Here is a 16,622-nt window from a genome sequence, read left to right on the forward strand (position 1 = left end):
TGCTAGGCCCCGGCCTAGTCTCACAAGAGACAGCTATATCAGGGTCCTTTCAGCAAAATCTTGCTAGTGTATGCAATGATGTCATCGTTTGGAGGCTAATTATGGGATGGATCCCTGGATATGGTAGTCTCTAGATGTTCCATCCTTTTGTCTCAGTTCCAAACTTTGTCTCTGTAACTCCTTCCATGTGTGATTGTTACCAATTCTAAAAAGGGGCAAAGTGTCCACACTTTGGTCTTCAGTCTTCTTCAGTTTCACATGTGTTTCACAAATTGTCTCTTATATCTCGGGTATACTAAGTTTCTGAGCTAATATCCACTTATTAGTGAGTACATATCATTTGAGTTCTTTTGTAATTGTGTTACCTCACTCAGGATGATGCCCTCCAGGTCCAACCATTTGCCTAGGAATTTCATAAATTCATTCTTTTTAATAGCTGAGTAGTACTCCATTGTGTAAATGTACCACATTTTTTTGTTTCCACTCCTCTATTGCGGGGCATCTGGGTTCTTTCCAGCTTCTGGCTCTTATAAATAAGGCTGCTATGAACATAGTGGAGCATGTGTTCTTCTTACCGGTTGGGACATCTTCTGGATATAGGCCCAGGAGATGGTATTGCAGGATCCTCTGGTAGTACTATGTCCAATTTTCTGAGGAACCGCCAGACTGATTTCCAGAGTGGTTGTACAAGCTTGCAATCCCACCAACAATGGAGGAGTGTTCCTCTTTCTCCACATCTTGCCAGCATCTGCTGTCACCTGAATTTTAGATCTTAGCCATTCTGACTGGTGTGAGATGGAATCTCAGGTTTGTTTTGATTTGCATTTCTCTGATGATTAAGGATGTTTAACATTTTTTCAGGTGTTTCTCAGCCATTTGGTATTCCTCAGGTGAGAATTCTTTGTTTAGCTCTGAGCCCCATTTTTAATGGGGTTATTTGATTTTCTGGAGTACACCTTCTTGAGTTCTTTATATATATTGGATATTAGTCCCCTATCCGATTTAAGATAGGTAAAGATCCTTTCCCAATCTGTTGGTGGCCTTTTTGTCTTATTGACGGTGTCTTTTGCCTTGCAAAAGCTTTGCAGTTTCATAAGGTCAATCCTTGATCTTACAGCACAAGCCATTGCTGTTCTATTCAGGAATTTTTCCCCTGTGCCCATATCTTCCAGGCTTTTCCCCACTTTCTCATCCAAAAGTTTCAGTGTCTCTGGTTTTATGTGAAGTTCCTTGATCCACTTAGATTTGACTTTAGTACAAGGAGATAGGAATGGATCGATTCACATTCTTCTACATGATAACAAACATTTGTGCCAGCACCATTTGTTGAAAATGCTCTCTTTCTTCCACTGGATGGTTTTAGCTCCCTTGTCGAAGATCAAGTGACCATAGGTGTGTGTGTTCATTTCTGGGTCTTCAATTCTATTCCATTGGTCTACTTGTCTGTCACTATACCAGTACCATGCAGTTTTTATCACAATTGCTCTGTAGTAAAGCTTTAGGTCAGGCATGGTGATTCCACAAGAGGTTCTTTTATCCTTGAGAAGAATTTTTGCTATCCTAGGTTTTTTATTATTCCAGATGAATTTGCAGATTACTCTTTCTAATTCGTTGAAGAATTGAGTTGGAATTTTGATGGGGACTGCATTGAATCTGTAGATTGCTTTTGTCAAGATAGCCATTTTTACAATGTTGATCCTGCCCATCCATGAGCATGGGAGATCTTTTCATCTTCTGAGATCTTCTTTAATTTCTTTCTTCAGAGACTTGAAGTTTTTATTATACAGATTAGGTTTTGGCCTTGAGTTCCTGATCTTTCCAAGACTTTTATCATGAATGGGTGTTGGATCTTGTCGAATGATTTTTCTGCATCTAATGAGATGAGCATATGATTTTTGTCTTTGATTTTGTTTATATAATGGATTACATTGATGGATTTCCATATATTAAACCATCCCTGCATCCCTGGAATAAAACCTACTTGGTCAAGATGGATGATTGCTTTAATGTGTTCTTGGATTCGGTTAGCGAGAATTTTATTGAGTATTTTTGCATCAATATTCATAAGGGAAATTGGTCTGAAGTTCTGTATCTTTGTTTGATCTTTCTCTGGTTTAGGTATCAGAGTAATTGTGGCTTCATAAAATGAGTTGGGTAGAGTTCCTTCTATTTCTATTTTGTGGAATAGTTTGTGCAGAACTGGAATTAGATCTTCTTTGAGTTCTGGTAGAACTCTGCACTAAACCCATCTGGTCGTGGGGGTTTTTTGGCTAGGAGACTATTAATGATTGCTTCTATTTCTTTAGGGGATATGGGACTGTTTTGCTAGTTAACTCAATCCTGATTGAACTTTGGTACCTGGTATCTGTCCAGAAATTTGTCCGTTTCGTCCAGGTTTTCAAGTTTTGTTGAGTATAGCCTTTTGTAGAAGGATCTGATGGTGTTTTGGATTTCTTCAGGATCTGTTGTTATGTCTCCCTTTTCATTTCTGATTTTGTTAATTAGGATGTTATCCCTGTGCCCTCTAGTGAGTCTAGCTAAGGGTTTATCTAACTTGTTGATTTTCTCAAAGAACCAACTCCGAGTTTGATTTATTTTTGGAATATTTCTTCTTGTTTCCACTTGGTTGATTTCACCCCTGAGTTTGAATATTTCCTGCAGTCTACTCCTCTTGGGTGATTTTTTTTTCCTTTTTTTCTAGAGCTTTTAGATGTGTTGTCAAGCTGCTAGTATGTGCTCTCTCTAGTTTCTTTTTGGAGGCACTCAGTGCTATGAGTTTCCCTCTTAGAAATGCTTTCATTGTGTCCCATAGGTTGTGGCTTCATTTTCATTAAACTGCAAAAAGTCTTTAATTTCTTTCTTTATTCCATCCTTGACCAAGGTATCATTGAGAAGAGTGTTGTTCAGTTTCCACGTGAATGTTGGCTTTCCATTATTTATGTTGTTATTGAAGATCAGCCTTAGTCCATGGTGGTCTGATAGGATGCATGGGACAATTTCAATATTTTTGTATGTGTTGAGGCCTGTTTTGTGACCAATTATATGGTCAGTTTTGGAGAAGGTCCCGTGAGGTGCTGATAAGAAGTTATATGCTTTTGTTTTAGGATAAAATGTTCTGTAGATATCTGTTAGGTCCATTTGTTTCATAACTTCTGTTAGTTTCACTGTGTCCCTGTTTAGTTTCTGTTTCCATGATCTGTCCATTGATGAAAGTGGTGTGTTGAAGTCTCCCACTATTATTGTGTGAGGTGTAATGTGTGCTTTGAGCTTTACTAAAGTGTCTTTAATGAATGTGGCTGCCCTTGCATTTGGGACATAGATATTCAGAATTGAGAGTTCCTCTTGGAGGATTTTATCTTTGATGAGTATGAAGTGTCCCTCCTTGTCTTTTTTGATAACTTCGGGTTGGAAGTCGATTTTATTCGATATCAGGATGGCTACTCCAGCTTATTTCTTCAGACCATTTGCTTGGAAAATTGTTTTCCAGCCTTTCACTCTGAGGTAGTGTCTGTCTTTTTCCCTGAGATGGGTTTCCTGTAAGCAGCAGAATGTTGGGTCCTGTTTGTGTAGCCAGTATGTTAGTCTATGTCTTTTTATTGGGGAATTGAGTTCATTGATATTAAGAGATATTAAGGAAAAGTAATTGTTGCTTCCTTTTATTTTTGTTGTTAGAGTTGGCATTCTGTTCTTGTGGCAGTCTTCTTTTAGGTTCATAGAGGGATTACTTTCTTGCTTTTTCTAGGGCGTGATTTCCATAATTGTATTGCTTTTTATGAGCATGTTTTTCTCCTAATAACACCAGAAGCTACACCCATAAAGTCTCATCAACATTACTGCATAAACAGGCACTCCATTGTTGTACTATACTTGCATTTGAAAGATTTATTGTGATACTCAGTGAGTAAAATATTCTGAATTCTACATAGTGTCTTATTCAGATGAGTAATGTTTGCTTGGATCTTTTTCAGGTAATTTAACATAAATACCTCGAAATATTTTTTTTGGGCACCTTTATTCTGAGTTGTACAATGACTCCATGTGTTCTCCATTTTCATAATTAACAGTTACATCTAAATTGATGAACTAAAAAACACTATCAATGTGGTCTCTGAATATGGGCATTGATGATATTCCCTTTGCAGAGTGATAGTGAGATGAGAAGTTGGAGCAAGAGTGGACTTCCAAGGAGGGAGATAAGTGTAGCATTCTTGTAAAGAATAAGCTGTTGGAATTTCAATTCGAATTACCAACAATTTAACTGATAATTGATTTACTCAATGTATACTCAATTTGATTTTAAGGGTAAAATATGTACTTGTCTACTTAAGATCATTACTCCAATTAGAGAGGAAAAGGGAGAGAAAGAGAAGAGGGGGAGGGGCCTTGCATTACAATTTTCTATACTACTATTTTTCAAACCAAATAACTTATTTTAAATTTCCCCTTAACTGGACCTAATAGCATGTGGACCTAATAGATACTTGAGGCTGACTCCAGCACTGTAAAAAGCAACTATTCAGAACTAGAAAGTTTCTACAACACCTGGAATCCTCACAAAGAGGCTTCTCACATGCTGCTGAGCTCCTGAATGGAAAAGGGAAGCTCGGTGGCAACAGGACAGGGAGTTTCAGTGCACACATGTCTATCTTGTCCCTTTGAAGATTTGTCTGACACAAAGCATTGAGGATTAATGATGGAATTCCAATAACATTCTACACATATTTGTGCATTTCTTTGATTATGTCTGCATATATCTTAGATATGAATCATCAATAGAGAAATATTAAACCTTTGAAATTCATACAAAATTATCATATTTATTAATTGCCCATCATTTGAAAGCAATAAAAAGCACATTTTTTTCAAGTTACTATATCTGTTACTTAAGTCTTGAATGTATAGTGTTAATAGGTCAAGAAAATGCTATGGTTTTTAGTCAATTTCCTTAGTTAATTTATGCACTGATAACCTGGAATTATTAAACTTAATGCATAACTGCATAAGCAAATCAGAAAATTAAAGACAAGAACAATGTATCAATAATTTGGAGAAAAATAATATGTTATGTCCACCTTGATTGTTCATGTTTTAGAATAGAAAGTGTGATTTAAATTTTATGCTTGAATATTTCAATCCTACAGTTGAGTTCTGAAAATTGCTGAACAAACCATTCAGACACCTATCTCAGTCAAAGAGGGCTAGTTTATTGAACACAACCCCCAAGACTGATCAATCAGAGATATAGTATAGACTTGTGAGCTGAACTGTGATACCCAGCTAGAATCCTATAAAGCTTTTATGCCTGAAATCCACAAACATCTGCCAAGTTATTTTACTAATCAGGACTTAGGGATAAAGGACTTCCTTAGGAACATGTCTTTGTTGTATATTTATCCTCTTCCCATTGGTTAGGTTATTCAATTGTGAAAGGAAACTTGCTTTGCCTAACATTCATGTCATACCATGCCAACTAGGATATCAGTTACTCATGTGCATGTCTCTTTCTGTCACATAGAATGTCAGTTTCCAGGGAGGTCTTGGGAACTTAAAAGTTTTTTGACCCCTACTCGAAATGAAAGTCTTATTCCAAATGGCTTTTATATTGGTGCAGGTGTCTCCCTTAAGTTGGGGTCTAACCCAGTAGCTTAACTTACACAGGTACAGATGTGCTGATTGGTGATTAGTTTGTGTTCAAGCTTATTGTGGCTAACTCTACAAAAGAGTTCTAACTGGCATCAATTGTGATTGGGTTCCAAGAACACCAAAGCAAAGAACAAAGCAGAGTAAAGAGTTAACTTGGGCATGAGAAGGTTTCCTAGTAACAATCATTACTATAAAAGAGAATTACTATATACTAAATTTTCCTTGTAACAATAGTAACAGCATGAAATGGCTGGTTAGACAGGCATCAGTTTTCCGGGTCTTAACACCTACATCATCATTTCATAAAAAGATGAAGACATAGTATGTGCACTGAGTAGTTCTTTCTTCTCTTATCAAGGTAATTTGAAGAGACAAGAAATGCACCAATATTAAATATAAAATCAGGAAATTCTATGCTAGACAAGACAATCATTCCAAGTAAGAAAACATCTATATACAGCAAGTATCAGGAAGTCAAAGAAAATTGGTAAAAAAAATGGTATTTATAAAGATAAATTTTCAATTCAGTGACCTAGAAATAGATGGTTAATCTGTGTTTCCCATGGAAGAAATGACAACCTTATTCTACTTTAAAGTATGTATTTATATTTTCCAAGATTCAAGACAACTTTATCAAAACTCTCACTAGAATATTGCACTTACATGTTTCAATTTAAACTGCTTCATTTTAAATAAGAGAAAGATAGTTCATTCATTGTGAAATTTTTTTCTTCTTAAGCCACATAGCCAAAAATCATATAGTGCCATTTCACATTTAACTATCATTTGAAAAAAAAAAAACAAATGAATTTAAAGGCTACTGATATAACTAAATAGAGTACTTGCCTATCACTTAGGAAGCCCCAGTTTTCATCCATAGCACAACTTAAAATTGGGTGTGATGGCCCACAGCTGTTACTTGGGAAGTAGTAGGAGTAGAAGTTAATATGAGTAGAAGGCACCCAAGACTACCTGGGCTATGTGTGACCTTTCTCCAAACAGATTAACAAAACAAATGTAGAAGTCAAAGGATTAAGTTCCTTCATGAAAAAAGTAGTAATTCTTTAAGAAAGCTTAGAAAAAACGTTGTATATTCATCAGAAATTTAGCATATATGAAATAAAATAGAAGTATGTAGTGAACAAAAGTCACACTCAATAACACATGGAAGTCTTAACACTAAAATATAAACAGTAATAAAAATTAACCTCCCTAAATGGGACCACTAGAAAATTTATATACAATAAATGAAAAAAAGTGAGCATGTTTTTAATTTCATATCCAATGTTCTTTGAAACTAGTAGTATGTTATTTTCTTAAATAAAAGCCAGTGTGTTTCAAAGTTGTGAAAATTTATAGAATATACTATCCATTAATAGTAAAGTAGCTAGGACAAAAGAGAACACATTAAACATTTAAATAATATAAAATATATTAGAATGTTAAAAAAATCACATTTTAAATTAATATTCTAAGGTGGGACATAGTAAATGAAAGGAATCTATCTTGGGTTTAGAACAGAATCTAGAGAAAAATTGCCAGCTTAGATAGTAATAGTTATTGTTTATATTAGTCAAGGCTCTCCAGGGGAAAATAGCCAATAGAATAAAGATATTTCAAAGGGGGACTTATTGTGTTGGTTTATACAATTTGTTATGGATCGTCCAACTATGTCTGCCTTTATTCTAAATAGACTGAGAACTCTATAGTTGCTCAATCCAGGAGGTTGCAAGCCTTGGCATTGCTCAACTGTTGTAAGGCCTGTTGGATTTCTGCAGAGTCACTGTTCTTCAACCCACAGTGAAAAGTTGAAAAAGCTTTGTTCTAATTTCAGGGAAGGATGTGTAACATTCATCACAGCAGCAGAGAATGGATGAACTGTCTAGTGAGACATGAAAGCAAACAGATTTCAATTACCTTGTAAAAGGCAGTACTGTTTTCTTGCCACTTGTTTCATTTGGATTGCCACTGGTGGGTACGCTACATCTACTATGTAGTTTCCCATGTTAATTAAACCAATGGAGAGCATGATTCAGAGTTGTTTCAGCCTTCTTGACTCTTAGCTGACTGTAAATCTAAAAATAGTGTAGCCAACACACTGTGGAGTTTTTGTCCCATTGACAATGACTCCTTCAGGAAACCCATAATGGACTGAAGGACCTCGAGGGGTTTGCAACCCCATAGAAAGAACAACAATATCAACCAACCACACACCCCAGTGCTTCCAGGGACTAAACCACCAGCCAAAGAGTACACATGGAGCAACCCATGGCTCCAGGCGCATATGTAGCAGAGGATGGCTTTGTTGGACATGAATGAAAGGAGAGGCCCTTGGACCTGGGAAGGCTCAATGCTCCAGTGTAGGGGAATGCCAGGATGGGGAGACAGGAGAGGGTAGGTGGATGGGGAGTACCCTCATAGAAGCAGGAGAGAGGGGATGGCATAAGGAGTTTCTAGGGAGGGGAGAACTGGGAAAGGGGATAACATTTGAATTGTAAATAAAGAAAATATCCAATAAAAGAAAAGAAAAAATAAATTAGTTTACGGTTAAAATATTTTAATACGTAAAATATACCCACACATAATCTTTTCTCATCTGTTTTAGTTTATTCAACACAGCCTTGTCAATGTTGATTCATCTGTAAATGTTGATGAATCAATAGTTTCTTTTTTTTATAAGAACTACTATTCTGCATTCTTACACATGAATATTTATTTGACCATTCATGTCTTGAGGGGCATTGGACTCATTTTCAGTTTTTGATTGTTCTGTATGAGACATTTGTCATGATCTGTATACAACAATGTATGTGAGTCATTGTCTTTAATTCTCTCTTCTGAGAGAATGACATGTATTCTAATTAAGCAAGCATAATACCTATGCATCAAAACAACTCTAGGCACACCAAACACATGGCAGAGCATGTTGCTGTAACTTGAGGTCTGATATACATAGTTGTGCAAATGATCCATGCCTTTGTTTATCCTTTCTATAACTATTTTGATTCTTACTCCAAAGTTTATATATTACCATGTAGTCTTAACGAATGGCTTGTAACTAGATAATAAAAATGGGATTATCACTTGTGTGAATTTTAGCTAGAGATTTGAGTTGTCAGAATGTCCATCTGTTTCTGCAGTGCATTGTACTGCAGCTGCTAATTTTATTTTATAGTATCCATCTTTGAGAGAATACTTCCAAAATAATGCTGACCTGTTCCCCTTAACCTAAGTGATATATGAAATGAAGTCTATGTTTTCCCCCAAACTCCTCACAGAATGCTCACTACAGCTTGAATATGACCCTATAAAAGCACTGTTTTTCCTGTAGAAGCAGGAAATGTAGCTGGGAATGGATATAATACTAGGTGACTTAATAGATTATTATCTAGCAAATTTAAGTTTTATAGGACTAATAAGGAGAGAGTCAGGCAGCAATTATTTTTTTTATATTCTTTGTCAAGCAAAGTTACATTTGGGTGGCAATCCTGACAAAGAACTTCCAATTTCACTTACAAGTTGTCCAGATATTGGATTTTATCATACACATAGAGACATACTCAATTAAAAATAAAAATCAATAATAATAATAACAATAGGAAGAAGAAGGAGAAGGAGAAGGAGAAGGAGAAGGAGAAGGAGAAGGAGAAGGAGAAGGAGAAGGAGAAGGAGAAGGAGAAGGAGAAGGAGAAGGAGAAGGAGAAGAAGAAGAAGAAGAAGAAGAAGAAGAAGAAGAAGAAGAAGAAGAAGAGCAGGAGGAGGAGGAGAAGGAAGAGGAAGATGAGGAGGAAAGAGGAGAGGAGGAGGAGGAAGGAGAAGAGGAAGAAGAAACAAACAAATTAGTCAAAAAAGATTGGTGTTAACTGTGGAAAAAAATACCATAAATAAGAGCTATCTTTTCTTCCTGATACCCATAAAGATAAAATTCTTGTATTGAATTATGTTGTATTGTAATTATAATTATAATTAATGCATTGATACATTTAAACTACTAATAACTCACCATTTCTTGATCAACCACTCTGTGTAGCTGTTAGGCTGCTTTTGGTGTTTTTCTTTTACTCTAAAATTTGCCCTTCCAATCTATACCTAGTGCAATCCATGCTTCCAAGCATGTGCTCTTGGCTCAAAAGAAAAAAAACAAAAAACAAAAAACAAAAAACAAAAACCCAAAAAAAACAATTGAAACAGCTATTATGAACCAGTATATTGAACTACATTGTGCTTACTAGGGTATATCAACATGTAAGGGATGCCAAAGGACACAGAGTTACAGATATGTCTATAGTTCTTAATCTCAAACCAAAATCTAAGTTTTAAATTTTTTGTTCACAGGTTATACAATATTATACTAAGAAAGAAATATAGTTGTACATTTAAGAATTTAGTAATTCAAAATATGACTCCACTGTGGTAGAAACAAACTCAGTAATGTTAACATGGTTCCAAACAGAAATAGGCTGCTATTAATTTATTATTAATTTTTAAAGAAAGATTCTGATTCAAAATATTTAAAAAACAAAACTTTAATTTCATGGTTTCAACTCTAAATATCTTTTGTCTTTTTGAGTTTCTAAATATACCCTTAGTAGAATATTTTCAAAATTGAGAACTTGAATATTACAGGGAGAAAGGAAAATGTCATTTTAGCATTTAAATTGTGAGCTGACTCTAAGCATAGAATTCATCAGACTGAGAATATTTGTACACTGACATGGTTTCTCTGTGGCCACATGGCATTTTCTTGCTATGGTTAGCTATTCCTAGGGGAAAAAGACTATATTGAAAGGGTCATTTTATTTTAAGCTATTTTATAAGTATCAAGAGAAAAGTTACTTACAAAAATATGTATGGAGGTACATATTTATAAGTGGTAAGGCTGGCAGTTCTATACATTTATTTTCATTTTTAATTTTTATAATGGACTTAACTATACACCATCTGCTCATTTATGTAACGTGTCCATCAATTGCAAACATATATATGCCACTCTCTTTTATATTTCCATAAACAAATTCAGATCTAAAAATCACCATCATTACAGTGTGAAATGTAAAGAATTTTAGCTATAATAAAAAATGAGTTACAGTTCTTCGAAATTCTACTTAAAATATTTAGTTATTTATCGGTATAAAGCTATAACTTTATCAAAACTGGTTAAAAGTTATAGATTCTCCTTTAAAAAATTCTGGCTATAGGTAGTAGGTAGGATGTAATTTGTTAGTTTTATATATTTAAAATTTTATCCTGCAATAACTATAAATTCCTAAGGAGAAAGCAATCTATGTGTTATAATTCTCTTCTGTTAAATTTATAAAAAGCATTGTTTACTGTACCATTTTGAGTAGAAACACTAGCTTTCCTTTATTCACCGTCTGATGACACAGAATGATGTTTGAATTTTTTATTGTATTTTGCAAGGATAATATCTGTTTTTTTTTTCATTCAGTGAATTTATCTAAGGGTTGTAAAAGCAAGATCTCAGAACTTCAATGATCAAAAGTTGACATAAATATTACTCATTGGGATAGTACTTGGGATTTCAAATATTTTTCTTCTTTTGTCCACACTACCTTCTCATATTATAGATGGACCCAGATGAAAAAATGGATGGCTTATTTTACAAAGAAAGTTGGCAAGGTAGCTAAATTTACCCACATGTGCTTGGGGCTAAGCCAGATAACTGGAGAAAGATTAAAAAAAAAAAAATCTGTGTGGTGAAGGGAAAGAAATAATTCCCAAGGCTATCCTTTTATGTCTCTGTGTGCTCATCTTGGCATATGTGTGCCTATTCCAATACACATACAGACACATACAATAAGCAAATGGTGTTTTTAAAGTAATAGTAGTAATAGTATATGAGAAAGCAAGAAGGGGTATTATAAAACTAAGGTGATCTATAGTATTAAACATAATCTTGTTGTCTAAATTACCAGCTACTTATATCATCAAAATTTTAAGCTCTATTGATATGACACTGGCCTTTAGAAAATAAAACAAAACAAGATAAATCAAATACCAAGCAAAGTATGTCCTAGAAATACCAGAGAAGGACAAACTATTATTCATGAATCATTAGAGGTTACACATAGCTTCATCCATCCATCAGTACATATATTTTTGATGAATTAATTATGACTGTTCTTTATCTTTCATGGCTTCACTTTCATGTTATTTTGTTCTCTGTCTCCATCTAAATATAGTAAAGATTCTGTCTGAAAAGAGTTAATTGAGAAAAGTAATTGAAACAGTAAAATATCAAAACTCACATGAATGCTACAGAGATGAATTAGTATTTAAGAATTCATATTTGCTATGCAATGGACTCAGTTGGTCCTTCAATCCGTGGGGAACCGGTACAGGTGAGCAAGGAGTTGGCAGATGACAAAACAGACATGGACACCAGAGAGAGAGTGCTGTATCTGATTGTAATTTCTTAAAGTGAGCACCAGACTGATAATACAGAAGAAAAATAAGAAAGCTAGGTAATATATCAGCAAAGGTACATTGAGATGTATAATAGTTCTTAACACAAAACAGAGAAAATGCATATGTAAAAAGCTGAGAGGAGCCAGGCAGTATTTACAACTGAGATAGGAACAGCCCTATCTAAAATCAGCTATTCACAGGAGCCAGGTGAAAGGTCTGATACAATGTTAGTCTATTGTTAAACCCACCACCAGGTGCCCCTTTGTAAATACCTAATTATGCTATTCCTCTGGGCCTAGTGAAAAAAAAAAATGCACCAGGGGAGCTCCATTCTACTAACCCCTTCATGAATAATACAATGCTATATTTCATCCTAAAACTAAAACCCACCATCTTTCTACTATTATGTGATGTAGGCTGCCATTCATGTCTGTAATGAGAATTCTAACTTTACTGTTTTTTTGTTTTGTTTTAAATATTTTTATTACGTATTTCCTCAATTACATTTCCAATGCTATCCCACAAGTCCCCCATACCCTCCCCCCCCCACTTCCCTACCCACCCATTCCCATATTTTTGGCCCTGCCGTTCCCCTGTACTGGGGCATATAAAGTTTGCATGTCCAATGGGCCTCTCTTTCCAGTGATGGCCAACTAGGCTATCTTTTGATACATATGCAGCTAGAGTCAAGAGCTCCGGGGTACTGGTTAGTTCATAATGTTGTTCCACCTATAGGGTTGCAGATCCCTTTAGCTCCTTGGGTACTTTCTCTAGCTTCTCCATTGGGGGCCCTATGATCCATCCAATAGCTGACTGTGAGCATCCACTTCTGTGTTTGCTAAGCCCCCGGCATAGTCTCACAAGAGACAGCTACATCTGGGTCCTTTCAGCAAAATCTTGCTAGTGTATGTAATGGTGTCATCATTTGGAAGCTGTTTTGATCTAGCCCTGAGATTACTAGCTCCTATCCTGCAAACTGGGAGATGCCTGATTACTGTCAACACTGGGGCATTTCATCTGAATGAATAACATTCTTACAAAATTCTAAACCCAGGGTCAGCTCAAGGACTGCCTAGGACATTGCTGAAGGCCAGGCAGTAGAGTTCAACCTGATTTAGGTCTTAGTAAAATCATTTCTTAGAGGCGCCTATAATAAAACAATACTGAAATGCTTGACACAGGAAGTAGCAATTATTAGATGTGACCCTGTTAGAGTAGATGTGGCCTTGTTGGAGTAGGTGTGTTACTTTAGGTTTGGGTTTTAAGACCCTCAAACTAGTTGCCTGGAAACAAGTCTTCTACTAGATGCCTTCAGATGAAGATATTGGACTCTCAGCTCTGCCTATACCATGTCTGCCTGGATGCTGCCATGTTACCACTTTGGTGATAATGGGCTGAATCTCTAAACTTGTAAGCCAGGTCCAATTAAATGTTGTTCTTATAGGATTTGCCTTGATCATGGTGTCTGTTCACAGCAGTAAAACCCTAACTAAGACAGAAGTTGGTAATAAGGGACTGGGGTATTGCTGTGATAAGCCTGACCATGTTTGTTTGAAGGAATGTGGATTTGGGAACTTTGGAAAACCCTGGAATGTTTTAAGTTGGGCTTAATAGGCTATACTAGTAGGAATATGGAAAACTTTGTTGCTGAGTATTATTTGAACTGTACAGACCTAGCTCAAGAACTTTCAGTGGAGAACTTCAGAATGTGGTCTAGAGACTGTTTTGTGGTATTTTGGTGAAGAATGTGGCTGCTTTTTACCATTGTCAGAGGAGTCTATCTGAGCCTAAGGTAAAGGAATTTATATTTAATTGCATTGACAAAGGAAGTCTCAACAAAGCCCAACAAATACTTTGTTCTCTGGTTAAGTCTCATGAAAAGCATTTTGAACAAGCATACCAAGCACAGAAAGGAAAAATATAAGATAAGAGGTTCAAGATTAAAGGGACACCAGAAAATGAAATGGAACTGAATTCTATGTTCTAGGAGACAACAGATTAAGGGATTTGGGGGCAAGATCCTAGCCAGCTAAATTTAGATCAAGATAAACTGATACATACCTTTAATCCCAGACAAAGCCAAATGGATATCTGAGTTCAAGGCCAGCCTGGGACAAAACAGGTCCTAGGTTTGTTTGTTTGTTTGTTTAAACAACAGCTTAAATCCAGGCATGGTGGTACATGCCTTTAATCCCAGCATTACAGGGGAGAGAGCCAAGCAGATCTTTGAGATCAAGGTCATTCTACAAAGCAAGTTCCAGAAGAGCCAATCAAAGGCAGGGAAAGTGTTGGAAAAGAGAAAGCTGGAAATAGAATACAGGGGCTGGGGTGGAGGGCATGTTCCACCAGTAGCAAAACAGCAGAATGGGCCATTTTAGCCCTGAGGCTCTGGCTTTAGAGTGAAAAATAGAAAGTACTATTAGGAAAATTGATGCTGGTTAGCTTGAGCTAAGAAATGGACAGTGATTAAAAAGAGACCAGCATCACTGAGGTGATAGCTTCTGAGAAGTGTTTTCTAAGAGCACAAAGAAGCTGTGTTCCAGAGATAACCAACATTGTACCTCATGCTGAAGCTATACTTGGTAATGTGTAAGAGTTGCCCAGGTGGTACTGTGTTTGAAGGCATGAAGAGTCATGAAGAACAGTTGAGGCCTGTCATTGTGAGAGGATATAGAAAGCCATGGTGAAGGTTCAGCCCCACCTGCAGTTGATAGCCCAGTACTGAAGGGGTCATGCAAAGGATTTGAGGCTTGCACCATGAAGAGAGCCTATGAGAGGCTTTTGGTGAAGCCTAGTTGTAGTGGAAGAACCCAGTGTATTGGGGATTCCAGTACCATGGAATGACTATCAAGAACAGCAACAGCAGTGGAGTGTATCAACCCGAGCTTTGAGTGCTACAGAGGGCAGAGCTGGAGAAGTAATGTCAGCCCTCTGGAGGAACCCAGAAGATCATATTTCAATGCCAAACATTTGAAACAAGAAGTTATAACATAGCCGGTCGTGGTGGCGAATGCCTTTAATTCCAGCACTTGGGAGGCAGAGGCAGGCAAATATCTGATTTTGAGGCCAGCCTGGTCTACAGAGTGAGTTCCAGGACAGCCAGGCCTATACAGAGAAACCCTGTCTCGAAAAACCAACCAACCAACCAACCAACCAAACAAACAAACAAACAAAAAACAACAACAAAAAAAGAAGATATAACATGACAGTTACTTTGGAGACCCCCAGATGTTTGAGATGCCAGAGCCATAGGATATCTGCTGAGGAAAGCTCTTAACAGGCAGTGGAAACAGTCCAGGTGAAAGAAGTTTGTTGCAGTCAATAAAGATGAATTAGGACTTGAGGATCTGAAAACTGCTTTGACATTAGGTATGTAGATGCAGAGTTTGGAGGCTGACTAAATGGTTACCTGTCTTGCCTTAGGAATTGCAGTTAAGTAATTGGATGAATCTCAGAAGAGACATTGAACTATGGACTTTGAACATTGTTCAGACTGCTATAGACTACAAAGACCTTAGAAATTGGATTAAGTGTACTTTGCATTTATTTTTAGGTATAGCCCTATAGACTCATGTTTGGACAAGCCTATCATGGCCAGGGAGTGGCATGTAATTGTCTGTATATGCTTGACACAGGAAGTAGCATGTTTAGAAGATATGGCCCTGTTAGAGTAGGTGTGATCTTGTTGGAGTAGGTGTGTCACTGTGGGTGTGGGCTTTAAGACCCTCATTCTAGCTACCTGGAAGCAGCCTCCCATTAGAAGCCTTCAGATGAAGATTAGAAACACTCAGTTCTGCCTGTACAATGCCTGCCTGGATGCTGCCATGTTCCCACTTTGGTGATAATAGACTGACCTCTGAAACTGTAAGCCAGTCCAAATTAAATGTTGTCTTTATAAGAGTTGTCTTGCTCATGGTGTCTATTCAAAGTAATAAGACCCTAACTAAGACAGTCTCAGACCTAACAATAACATGTTATTGCACCAGCCATTTTTCCTGAATTCTAAACTCAGTATGTTACAAATTACATCATCATTTTAGTTTTAAGTAGAAAATTATCTCTTAAATATGTTAAACATCTGTGATTTTTGTTAATATTGAATGCCTCTGTAAAAGTAACTTGTTTCCCTGGTATAATTGCCATTTCTGAGGATTATTGCAGAATAAGCACACCCTTTCTAGATCTTTCTAAAGTCCAGCTACCTGATTCAACTTAGTTATTTGGCTCCCAACTCCTCTCCAAGCTGACTGTTTCAAACCAGATCCTCTTGGATACTTAGTAAATTTCTCTACTTGGCCTCATATTAATTTTGGCAAATGGTTCTAATCTTCTGGCTTCTAGTACTCTGGCTCATTTTATCTTCACCTGTGTCTAGTTTGTTCATTCTACAACCTGTCTCTATAAAACTGACCCAATAATACTGCCTGTAAACTCTAGGCAATGAACTTCCACCAAATGGACAGCCCTACTAAACTCCACTGTGCTAACTTTCAACTGACTCTTGAGTGCTGAGCTTAAAGTGGTGTGCTACCATCCACATACCTAAGGTT

This window comes from Mus caroli, unplaced genomic scaffold, assembly GCF_978045245.1.
Source record: "Mus caroli unplaced genomic scaffold, Mus_caroli_1 scaffold_1, whole genome shotgun sequence".
In the NCBI taxonomy this organism is placed as follows: Eukaryota; Metazoa; Chordata; class Mammalia; order Rodentia; family Muridae; genus Mus; species Mus caroli.